This window comes from Hippoglossus hippoglossus, chromosome 11 (genome assembly GCF_009819705.1).
Source record: "Hippoglossus hippoglossus isolate fHipHip1 chromosome 11, fHipHip1.pri, whole genome shotgun sequence".
NCBI classification, from domain to species: domain Eukaryota; kingdom Metazoa; phylum Chordata; class Actinopteri; order Pleuronectiformes; family Pleuronectidae; genus Hippoglossus; species Hippoglossus hippoglossus.
Genome location: NC_047161.1, coordinates 21,774,227 through 21,786,596, shown reverse-complemented (window position 1 = coordinate 21,786,596; position 12,370 = coordinate 21,774,227). Strand labels below are relative to the sequence as shown.

The following is a 12,370-nucleotide window of genomic DNA, read 5'->3' as shown; positions in this document are numbered from 1 at the left end:
TCATGTTTTGTTTGGCCCAGACTACCTTGTGAGTCAGTGTGTCCCTCAAACACCACCCTTCTCCACCATAATCCATGATGTGACAGGTGACTTTCATGTAAATACATATTTTAAAACCCCTTTTTCTTTATGATTTCTTGTAAATCCTTTTAAAGTTTTTAAATCCCTGATTGCGGGATGTGTTGGTTAAAAAGTACACTGAGCTTCTCTGTTATGTGGTTAACATGTCAGAACCAGACTGGGTTCTTCCTAACCAACCAAAACCATCTTTGTATTCTCTTGTTCAGAGCCATTTTCTGCTTTGATGTTTTACAGTTTATAAAAACTGTTATAACCGCTGCTTCAAAAGTGAAAAGGTCATACTCTGAAAACATCACACTCGTGAATATGTCCATTCCTGAAGATGCCACATCAGAGGGCTCGTCCAATCACAGCCTCATGAATGAAGCGTCTGTCTCCCGCAAACAAAAAACTCCAGGCTGTCGTTTTGCGTAGTTCTCATCGAACTACGCAAAACTCGGTTTTCGGTGTAAAACACTGGCTGGAGTCAACACCACACTGTTTCCCTGGAGGAGGGGATGACTGCGTCGGAAAGCAAAGCCGCGGCCCCAGTGTGGAGGAGTCAAAGCAGAAAAGACGAGCGCACAATCCCCAAATTACGGTAAGAGCTAAGCTAAAGAAAGAAGCCATTGCTAATTGCTAAGCTAACTAACGCGCGTATCTGAATAGCGTGTATACAACTGTGGGATTAGCGAGAAAGTTGCTAAAAGAAGAAGAGAGCAATGAGTGCTTGAGCAGAACTAGTGTATGTTTAAATATGTACGAACTGCTGAGACTTAAGAGTTTGTTCTCGTTAAGTTTTTTTCATAAACGTGACTTTTTGTCCTGTTGTATTTTATAGGAAACTGCATCGTCTTCACACCTCTGAGGCAAATGGCAGGCGCCACGAACCAGAGCAAGGGTAAGATTAAAGAAGAGACGCGCTGTGCTGTGTAAAAAACATTCTCTAAGTTTACTCTATCTGATCCATTTCTTTTTTTTAAAAACTTTTATTAGAACAAGTTCCTTGACAGTGAGTCTCACACAGCATGTCATACAATATTACAAGTGTAGACCAAATAAAAAGAAAACACAAATGGCAGAAGGGTTATCCCAATGGGTTCACATAGTTTCATATTCAATCCAGCTTGTCCAGTCAAATGTCAACAGAATGTTCATTTTAACGGATACATTATAACAGGTGTCCATTTTGCTAAGTAAATGTCCATCTGGAGTCGTAGGCTTGCAGTTAAACTTTCCATGCAATTCACAGCCTGGAGCCTCTGGGTCCACTGGTCCACGGTAGGTGGGTGGGGCCTGAGCCAGTTTACTGTGATAATTTTGTGGGCAATTAACATCATAGCTCTGATCATATACAATTCGTTTTTCCCTAGCCCCCTTGAAGGTGTAGTTCCCAAAATCAGCTGTTGTGGGTCAATCGAACTGTCTAAGTTCAAGATCTCACGTATCTCCCTCTTCACCTCCTCCCAGAACCTCTGCAATTTAGGGCAATCCCAGAAAATGTGAGAAAAGTCCCCTATTAGACCACAACCTCTCCAGCAGAGAGGGGAATACTTCTTGTCATACTTAGCTATTACTATGGGTGTTTTAAAATATCTCATTCTTAGCTTCCAACTAAATTCTCTCCAGGTTGGACTACTTAAACATTTGTGCCAGGACACCCAAGAGCTTTCCCATTCATCATCTGCAATAATGGTGTTAGCCTCCAATTCCCATTTACCTTTTATATCCAATGTGTCAATAGATGTATCCATATGAATTATACTGTATAAACAGGATATTATATGTTTTGTTTGAATTAGATACTCAGCTATCTCCACCCAGTACTGTTCAAAATTGCCTGGTGTTAACTTAATTTTGTCCCATTCCTTGTGTGTGGTCAAATAGTGCTGAAGTTGGAAATATCGGAATAGATCATTAGCTTCAATACCATACTTTGCTTGAAGTTGTGCGAAAGCCCTGAGAGTCGTTCCTTCAAATAATTGACTTATTGTGGTCAAACCCTTCTCCGCCCATCTACTAAAACCACTGTCTAATTTAGCAGGCAGATACAGATAACGGTAGGTTTAATACCTGTCTTATTTTCTTCCAAACCTTTAAAGTATACTTAACCCATTCATTTTGTATCCTGAGTTTACGCCATGCAATTGTCGTCAGATAGGGGAGGGCTGAGAGTGATGTGTTTACTGAACTTTGCTCTATATGTACCCATTTTGTATCCATATCCAATCTCATCCAGGAGACCAGTACTCTAAGTGCTGCCCAGTAATAACTTCTGAAATGAGGCAAAGATAAGCCGCCCTTCTCTTTATGTAAGCAAAGAACTTTGAGTCTCACTCTAGGCCTCTTGTTCTGCCATATGAATCGGGAAACCAGCCTATCTAAGAGCTTAAAAGTAGATACCGGGACAACAATAGGAAGAGAACAAAAGAGAAATAACAGCCTTGGCAGAACATTCATCCTAATGGTTTCTACCCTCCCAACCAAAGAAAGGGGAAGCATCTCCCACCTTTCCAAGTCATTTTTGATCTGGGAAATAAGTTTGTCATAGTTTGCGCTGTATAATTTAGAAGAAATAGGAGTCAAAATCACCCCCAAGTACCTAAAGCCCCCCTTCGACCAGCTAAATCTCACAAGTCTGTCCAATTGTGTAGGCCAGCTTCCTGTAATCATCATTGCTTCCGATTTCCCCTCGTTAACCTTATGTCCTGAAACTTCCCCATAGTTCCTCAAACAATGCATAACCGCTGGAATAGATGACAATGGATTTCTTATAAACAAAAGAATATCATCCGCAAACAACGATATATTATGCATCATGCCCCCCTCATCTGCTATACCTTCAATTTGATCATTACCCCTTATTAACTCGGCCAGCGGTTCGATATTCAGTGCGAACAAAATAGGAGACACTGGATTTCCTTGCCGAACCCCCTTCTTAAGTTTGAAGAATTGAGAGCAGTGTCCGTTAACCCTAACTCTTGATATTGGGTCTTTATTTAGAGTGTTAATCCATCTAATAAATGTCAAATTAAATCCCATTCGTTCCATAGTATCATTTAAATACGACCAGTCCACCCTATCAAACGCCTTCTCAGCGTCAAGACTGAGAAGCATTGAAGGACAGGCAGAGTCTCTTGCTACTGATTGTAAATTTAGAACTCTTCTAATATTATTTGCACCTTGACGGCCCGGTATAAACCCAGTCTGATCAGGATTGATTAAATTCCTTAGGTATTTCTGCATTGTATTCGCCAGTATAGAACTAAGAATCTTTACATCACTCCCAAGCAGACTAATTGGCCTATAGGCGCCACACTCCAGTGGATCCTTCCCCTCTTTGTGTATGACTGTTATTACGGCTTCTGACCAGCTCTTGGGTGGGTCATTTTCATGTAATGCATAGTTAAAGACCCCACAAAGCTTAGGCACAAGCTCCTTCATAAAGGTCTTGTAGAATTCACCAGGCAGACCATCTGTGCCCGGAGATTTGTTATTTTTCAGAGACCTGATGATTCCTTCTATTTCACTTTCTAAAATTGGGGCTGTCAACTCCTCCGCCTCTGCTTCCGATAGCTTTACTAAATTAAGATCTTTAAATATTCCCTCCATTTTCACCGTGCTTGGTGCTTCCTCTGGTGTATCGTAAAGATTCTTGTAAAAAGTTTGAAACGCCTCTGCCACTTCTACTGGATGTGAAACCTCAGCTAAGGATATTGGATGCCTTATTTTAGGAACAATACGGTTTGACTGTTCTTTTCTCAACTGAAAGGCAAGTAGCCGGCTTGCTCGATTCCCCATCTCATAATATCTCTGGTTTGTATATCTGAGCGCTCCCTCAGCTTTGCGTGTAAGTAATTCATCCAGAGCAGTTCTACACTCCTGTAGTTGTTTCAATATATTTTTGTCCCCAGTTACTCTATGCTCATGTCCTAATCTTTTTATATCACTTTCCAATTGTTTCTCCTTTTCAAGTCTCTGTTTATTTAATTTAATGTCTATTTCAATAAATTTCCCTCTCAGCACAGCCTTAGCCCCATCCCAAAGGGTGGAGGGGGATACTGCTCCATTATCATTTGTTGCAAAGTATTCTTCTATAGTTTGTTTTAATTGTTCTTGGGTTATCGGGTCTGTTAGCAAAGAGATATTTAATCTCCAGTATTTAAAATGCCTTTCGAAACCCAAGTTCAATTTCAGTCTTACTGGGCCATGATCAGATAGAGTAATAGGTTCTATAACACACTCCTTAATTTTATGAAGGCTCTGCTTTGAAATGCAAATCAGATCAATTCTGGAGTATGACCCATGAACCGTAGACAGAAATGTAAAATCTTTTGTCGTTGGATTCTTGGCTCTCCAGCCATCTACAAGCCCCAACTCTTCCAACAAATGTTTTGCAGCTTTAGATTTCCTGCTAGGGGTCCATGGTCTGTGGGTAATCTGTCTAATTTCGCATTTAAGACACAATTAAAGTCTCCTCCTAAAATTATGGTACCTTTAGCTTCCCTTGCCAATATGGATGCAATGTCCTTAAAAAACAAAGGATCATCTTCATTCGGAGCATAAACATTCATGATGGTCAGGTCTATTCCACCTATTTTTCCTATGATTGCTATATACCTGCCCTGAATATCCTTTACTTCCCTATGTACTGCAAGTCCGCTGGATCGACTAATCAAAATTGCCACTCCTCTCTTTCTGCTATTTGATATAAGATGCATAGAACACCTGCTCCACCCAATCTCTTCTCAATTTCTTGTGTTCAGCCTCATTTAGGTGAGTTTCCTGTAGTAACCCTATTGAACAATTGAATTTTTTCTTTTCTCTTTTTCTTCTTTATGGGATGATTGATACCTTTAACATTGTAACTGACAACCCCTAAATCAGACATAAATAATCTTCTTTCTCGTTTTTTTCCCTTCCCCTAAAATCCCCTGTGTTTAAAATAAAAAGCTTTACTTCAAAAATTACCTCATGTACTTGTGTGGACTTAACAGACATGTCAAGGATATAAGAACTAAGAACAAACACATTTAAATGAACCAAATAAACCAAATAAACACCTTTGACTTCCAAAAACCCAGCTGGCTGAAGAAATGTGTCCACCAGCCCCTGTTGTATAATAGGCAGAGAATTGTGACCTCTAACTCTCTCTGGGGAATATGCACAAAGTGCCAACCAAACCACAGACCAAAGAAAATAACCAATTCCTTGGTGAGGTTTTCGTCCCATCTTGGGTATTATCATAAAAAAGAAAATGGGAGCCCTTCACTCCCTCTTACCTTTAATATCACTCACATATACTCATCACTTATATTCAGTGTGGCTAGCTGTTTCAAGTGTCATATGAGGGGATAGATATAATGTCTTATTCCTGTCGACCGTTAAACTTAGCACCGACTTTCAAAAGTCTGTTAGCGTTACCTGAGCACAGATGTCATTTTCTCAATCCTGCAGAAAAGACCGTAAATCAGTGTCTCTCAGAGATGCGGCTCCTCTTCCTCTCCTCCCGTCCTCCTGCCTTTGCCATGTCACCCTCGAAAGCTCCCGTTCCATCTTCTCTCTCTCACTCACCTGCACCACGATGCCCAACTCCCCAAGAGTCGGCAGAGCCTCGACCAGCGTTGGAAAAGTTTTCACTCCCGTCTCCAAGGTGACTCTCAGCTGCGCAGGGAAGCGACATCCGGCCCGAATCCCCTTCTCCTTCAGCTGCTTTATAACTCCATGTACCCGCGCTCTTTTCCTCTGTACCTTCGACCTTACTCTCTTCGACCAAGAGAGTAATCTTGGTCGAAGTATATGAGTTTTCCCTGAAACTGGACTTGTTTCTGCGTCCAGGCTTGTCGTAGCACCGCTTCTTTCACTGTGTAGTCCAGAAATCTCACAATGATGGAGCGCGGAGGTGCGGTGTTGTCTGGTTTTAGCCCCAAAGATCTGTGCGCCCTCTCAATGTGTACGTTAATTTCAGGCGGCAGCTGCAGCGTGGCTTTAATAAGTTGTTTAACAAATCCAGTGTTGTGCCATAATGCATCAAACGTGATACCATAAAATGGTGTGCCTTTCGGCATTCAATAAATTTGGTTATCAAAATAAAATATTAGATATTAATATTTTATTATTAATATTAAATAATAGCTTTAATTGATTAAAGTTACCTCGGGGCACCACCCTTCAAAGGAAGGGAAAAGATAGCCAATTTATTGATTAAGTCTCATAGATTAAGGTTCTAACTACAAATTTTGGAACTCTGATTAACAATTAAATTAATAACTATAACCAAAATTACCATATAGATAGTTAGCTAAGTTGAAAGATATGGGGTTCTTGACAGTGTAGAGGTTGGCGAAATTCACTTATGCAACATTAATAAAAACATTTGTGAAAGAAAAACATTTATTATGAATATAATAAAGTATAAAAACACAAATTACTAACGGTCTAATTGCTAAACAAAGATAGGTATGTGAGTATGCATGTGTGTGTGTCTGTGTGAGTCAGCGTGCTTTCAAGATGGTGGCTGGCCAAAGAGATAACACCCGTCCCCCACCTATTGGAATGTTTACGACCTGTAGAGATAATGAGGTGAAGAGTTATGCGTGTGTCTGTGTCTGTGCCAAATTAGAGGAAGTTACTAGATTGGATGCAACGAAAGACTGTGAAGAGCATAACAGACTAACATTACTTTCTCAATAACTTGTACCCAAAATATCACAACACCACAAATCAAACTTATAAACCTCACACAGAATCGAATAAACAGTCTTGCTTAGCCTAGTATAATTATTAAGCCCAGTTGTGTTACCAGTCCGTGGAAAGGGGAAAAAGGAAGTTGCTGTGCAGTTCGCAGTTTTGTGTCGTCTTGCTGGTTTCGGTTGAGCGGTATAGCTCAGTTGCTGGCTGAAGTTTTCCTGCAGGACATCGCATCGCTGCTAGGACGTTGGTAGAGCTTGGAGGGCGAGGAGGTTTCCTTGCTGAGATGAGCTGGAAGCTGCACCTTTGTGCTCCTCTCGAAGAGTTGGATGGGAAGAGAAGATGTGAGCTGGAGAAGAGGCTCCACAGCCTTCCCTCCTGTGGAAGGATCGTAGGAAGAGGCAGGAGAGGCTCGACAGCCTTCTCTCCGTTGAGGGAGTTTAGAAAGAGAGAGATCGAGCGAGAAGCTGGAGAACTTAGCTTATATTGGCCCGGTGACCTCACAGGTCATGGGGTCCAGAGTGACCAATGGGAGTTGAAACCTGTGTCCCTGGGGGGGGTTTCCACCCCTCTGTGTGAAGTTGATGCCCTCTGGGACATTGAGTTCCTTGCTCTGGTTTTTAATGGCCCCTGGGAGACGGAGTCCTGGAGGGACATGCTGCTTCCGGCTTTGATGGCACATGTAGGCCGAAGTGTGGTTTCACACAAAACCATGGCCCAACACCAGCCATATCTCCTTTCTCACTTTCTTCAGGGACTTGATAGATTCTCAGATTGTTGCGGCGCATTCGGTTCTGCAGGTCATCACATAGGTCCGTGAGGGCCGCCTCGTATCTCACCAGGTGCCGGAGCACCCGCTCATGTCGTTGACTAGTGTCTTCAGCTGCGCCAACTCTGGTCTCCGTCTCTTCAACCCTCTGTTCGAGTTTCTCCATCCGTTGTTTTAAATCCGTTACCGACGTTTCCAGTCTAGACAGCGAGGCTTTGGTGTCGGTAAACGACTCCTGATTTTCTTTCCTTAATTCTTTCAGTTCTCTAAGTATCTCCGCCATGTTCATTGCTCCTTCTTCTCCGCTAGCTTCGCCTGGGGCAACGTTAAACAGTGGCCCTTTTTTTCCTTTTGCCTCTTCTTGGGATTTTTGCTGCTTCCCTGTGTTTCTTGTATCTCTGGACGTGCTCATGTCTTCCCCTAGGACTAAACTTATCCCATTTATCGTCAGAATATTATTATAATCTCGCAAACAGCCAAGCCACACCGAATTTTGAATTTTAACACCGAGTGTTAACTCCTTGCGACTTTCTCAAAACATGGCGTCACCGGAAGTCTGATCCATTTCATCATTGTGTTTTCACAGCCTGAACTTCCCCCCACAACCAGGCAGTCACTGCACATTTGGCCGAAGCTCTTGCTGCAAGTCCGGATTTGTAGTGTGGAAAATGACGCCATTGTATGTAAGTAACTGTTTAGTAATTGTGTTTTCTACTGCGGATCTTCCAACGATGAATTAGGGAGGCTATTTCCGTTTATTAATAATATACTCATGTTACTCATGTTGTTTTCCAGCTGCCTGTAAGACGTACTAAGACGTACTATGAGCCAGTATGAAGGAACTTCCGGTACACCGGACCTTGCAGCTCTTGCAGCAGCATTGGAAAGTTCAGGAGTCGACACAGAAGAAAGAGGGTAAGATTAGATTCATTAGATCATTTTTCAGTTACACGTATGGTGTATGTTGTCATTGAATAGTGCTGATTGTACTGATTGTTTTTACAACTGATTGAAGCGGGACAGATGACATGGATCTATCCTTCCACAGCCAGGAGCTCACCGACCTGTGTGCCACACTTCAAAGAAGACTGGAAGCTACACTGAATCTCACAGCTACACACCACAGACGTCTACACACCGGAGCAGATTTGGACAGACTGCCACCAAGAACTTATGACCCAGAGGTGGCAAAGAGACATTTCAAGCTTCACCTGATTTCTTTTCACTGGCTAGGCCAGTTGTGTTTTTACAATATTTGTGCTGTATGTAAATAAAGCTTTGACTCAACATATACCTTGTTAATGTTTTTTTCCCCTCTACAATATGTACAACATATAACATCAAGCATCACATGAATATATGTTTAGTCTTCAGTAACTGCAATGCTTTTGGTATAGGCTTACTAATAATTAATATTAATAAATACATTATTAGTAATAATAAATATATTAATTATTATTATTATTGTGTGGGAGGGGTTTACCCACGTGTGTATTATAATGACCCAGGGTGACCAATAGCAACAGATCTACCAGTACGGTGGCCCTGAGAGCTCAACGCACTGCAACTTAAAGGGGACATAGCATGCCCATTTTACCACAAGTTGATATGGTTCCTTGGGGTCTTAATGAAATGTCTGTAACATACTTTGGTCAAAATACCACAAGGATAATTTAAAACAGCACCCTTTTTACCCTGTCTAAAACAGCCCTCCACAGAGTGACCTGTTTTGAGTGCCTGTTCCTTTAAATGCTAATGAGCCAGCTCCCCCCTCCCCCTCTCCCCCCATGATTTTAAACGATATAAATTACATATTTTATATGATATAAATTATCAAATATGCATCCCATACTTTGTATTCTCCTTCTGTTGTCCTGGAGTTTTAATTTTCCCAATCACATAATTAAATGTCCCCCTCTGCCCATCCACTACAAGCACACAAGCAGACAGACAGAGAGAGAAAGTGAGGTGGGGGGTGGGCCAAGGCCATGTAGGGAGACTTCCAGTGTATTGTTACGACACAAAACCCAGGAAGCTCATTCGAGTCACTCAAGCATGACGTTTCTGACTTAGAGGAACCATAACAAAACGCGCGAGTGTTTTTTCCCCAGAGTTTTTGGGTTGGTAGACATGCCAGATACCCACATTAACATGTAGAAGCACTAACAAAGTGGAATTTGCATGCTATGTCCCCTTTAAGAAAACACATGCAAGTAGACAAAACACAAGCAAAGTAAGAAAACCTCTTTGCAAAGTAAGAAAACATCTTCATCAATTTGACAACACGACACATTACAGAAACGCGCTGCAATTACAGAAAACGACAACGGAAGTGTTTCCAGGGGACACCTAAAAGTGATGAACACGTCCGGTTGTTGTTGCTGCCGCAGTTTGGAGTTGTTAAAGCCGGTGTCCTTCAGTGAATTTGGAAAATTAGCTAAACTGTAAGTGTTTTTGGTTTATTTTCATAAATAATAAACTTTATTACTGCAGATGTCTACTGTTAACCCTCTGAGACCCACTGGGCCATATATGATCTCAAATATCATGTTGTCTTTCGAGCGTCATGACAAGAGACATGCTGTTTTTTCCTGTTAAACTGAATTAACAGTGCTAACAAGCAACCCCGTTTGTGAGTAATTTACAGCACTTAGCATTCACATTCTTCCTTTTCTCCAGGAAATGTATTGTCCATATTGTGGAACCGAATTCGTTGGACGTATTGGACGTTTTTGTGGCTCCTGTGGCAGCAACATTGAATTTTTGGCACCTTTTGGAGAAGATGGTAAGCTCTTCCCTAAAAGTCAATTATTTCACTAGTGCTTGAGTTTAAATGTCTTCTTTGTGCATGATGTGGTACTGTGTTAATGAATGCTGTAGACTTACTTTTGTCAGTCATGCCTGTGAAGGAATTTTCCTTCTTGTATGTTAAACTTCCCTCTTTTAGGTTAAAGGTAAATTAAGAGTGTTTCACAGGCCAACCTAAATGGAACAGGGCAATAATTATTGTTATTAATTACATATGTGTTTGCCCTGCAATGACATGTCAAAATGGCTGCTGTGAAAAGGGCCTGTTGTTAAAGGCTCTTTACATCATTGGTAAACCCACACAGGTGACAAAACTCTCTTGCAGTGACTGGAATCCACGTTGTCATTTCAGCGACCTCTACTGCTGTGTGTGTTGTTAGCAGGTTCTGGTACGGTCCTGTAAGTTGGAGTTCCTGTAAGTGGGGGCGGTTGAGTCGACCTGTAAGAGAATGTGTGAGGCAAGTAGTGGCTGGCGAGCAGCTGCTTTTGCTGCTGCATCCGCTCTGGCATTACCTTGTGACACTGGGTCATTATTAGAAGTGTGAGCATCACATTTACATACTGCAACCTGTTTGGGGAGGAGGATAGCATCAAGCATCTGAGACACTAGAGCATGATGTGCAATTGGTTTGTCTCTGTATCCAAATCGTGCAAAAATCATGTACTACACCACATGCATATCTATTGTCTACAGCAGGGGTCGGCAACCTTTCTGACAATGTGACATTTTCTTGTTAATTAGTGTGCCATATCAACATTTTTTTATATTAAGTCTTATTATTGAACCACATTAATATTTCCAACAGACATGTCATTTTATTCCATCCATATTGGCTATATATAGAACAACACTTTAAAGAACCATGTTTATCTCATTATGATTGCAATAATAAGTTTGTCATTAACCCCACCAACCACACTCGTATTCAGAATTGCAAAAGCTTGCTTCAGTCGCATGGTTTTTGGCAGTGGCAAAGACTTTGAGAGAGTTGGCTTCCCATACCTGGACACTGAACGTTTGATTGATTCTCCCTTGTCTGCCTGATCCTTGAAACTTCTTTCGTGCTTTGTCTCAAAGTGGCGCTTAACACTGAGCGTTCGGCACACAACATTTTCAAAACATAACGTGCACACAGAATGGTCCTTATGAAAAACAAAGCCATAGTCTTCTGCCCATGAGGGCTGAAATGCCAGCGGGCATGCCATCACCAATACACCTGAACGGCTGCACTTCACGGAGATTCATGTGGGAAAAAGCGAGTAGCGCTGGCTGGGAGGCTTCTTCTTCTTATTATTTAATGGCGATTGGCATCCAGCCTATGGCGCATTACTGGCACCTAGTGGCTGGGAGGTGTTAACATCAATCAAGCTAAATAATACAGGCTGCGTGATGGCAAAACCTTTGAACATTTCTTTAATAAGAAATCGCCTGTGTGCCAATGATTATGGTGCCGCGTGCCAATGATGGCACACGTGCCTTAGGTTGCTGACCCCTGGTCTACAGTGTAGATATTCACCATTTTTCTTTTAGCCAACTTGCATGCTTCAATGAGAGCAGTGAGCTCTGCTGCTTGTGCATACAGAGAAGCAGGGAGTGGTCATGCAATCAATGTATCATGTGCTGTTACCACAGAGAAACCAACTTGATTTGCTCCTGTGTCTGAACTGCAAGATGCTGATCCATCCACAAACAGTTCAAAGTCTGGATTCTGCAAAGGTGTTTCCTGTAAATCTGGTCTGGAGGAACAAACTTATGTTATTGTTACTACACAGTTGTGTTGTTCACCATCTCCTTCTGTTGGAAGAAGAGTAGCTAGGATTAGAACATTACATCTTTTCAAAGTGATGTTAGGCATTTCCCACAGAATAGCATGATAACGAAACCATCATGCAGCAGACAAATGAGATGTCTTTTGTTCCAACAACATCATAGACACAGCATGTGGGACCAGCAGGGTGAGTGGGGAGTATCCTACTAAATCCTTGGATGCCATTATAGCCTTCTCTGAAGCTGCTACAGCTCCAAGACAAGTAGAAAGGCCT

General features: G+C 41.8%; 1 long non-coding RNA gene across 1 annotated transcript; it reads right to left on the bottom strand.

Moving 5' to 3' along the window:
• Nucleotides 1-1,047: 1,047 nt before the first annotated feature.
• LOC117771162 lies at nt 1,048-1,910 on the bottom strand. The gene is made up of 2 exons (XR_004615523.1): nt 1,615-1,910; nt 1,048-1,463 (listed from the first exon to the last, which is right to left on the bottom strand). It is a non-coding gene; the product is annotated as an uncharacterized LOC117771162 (long non-coding RNA).
• Nucleotides 1,911-12,370: the final 10,460 nt, after the last annotated feature.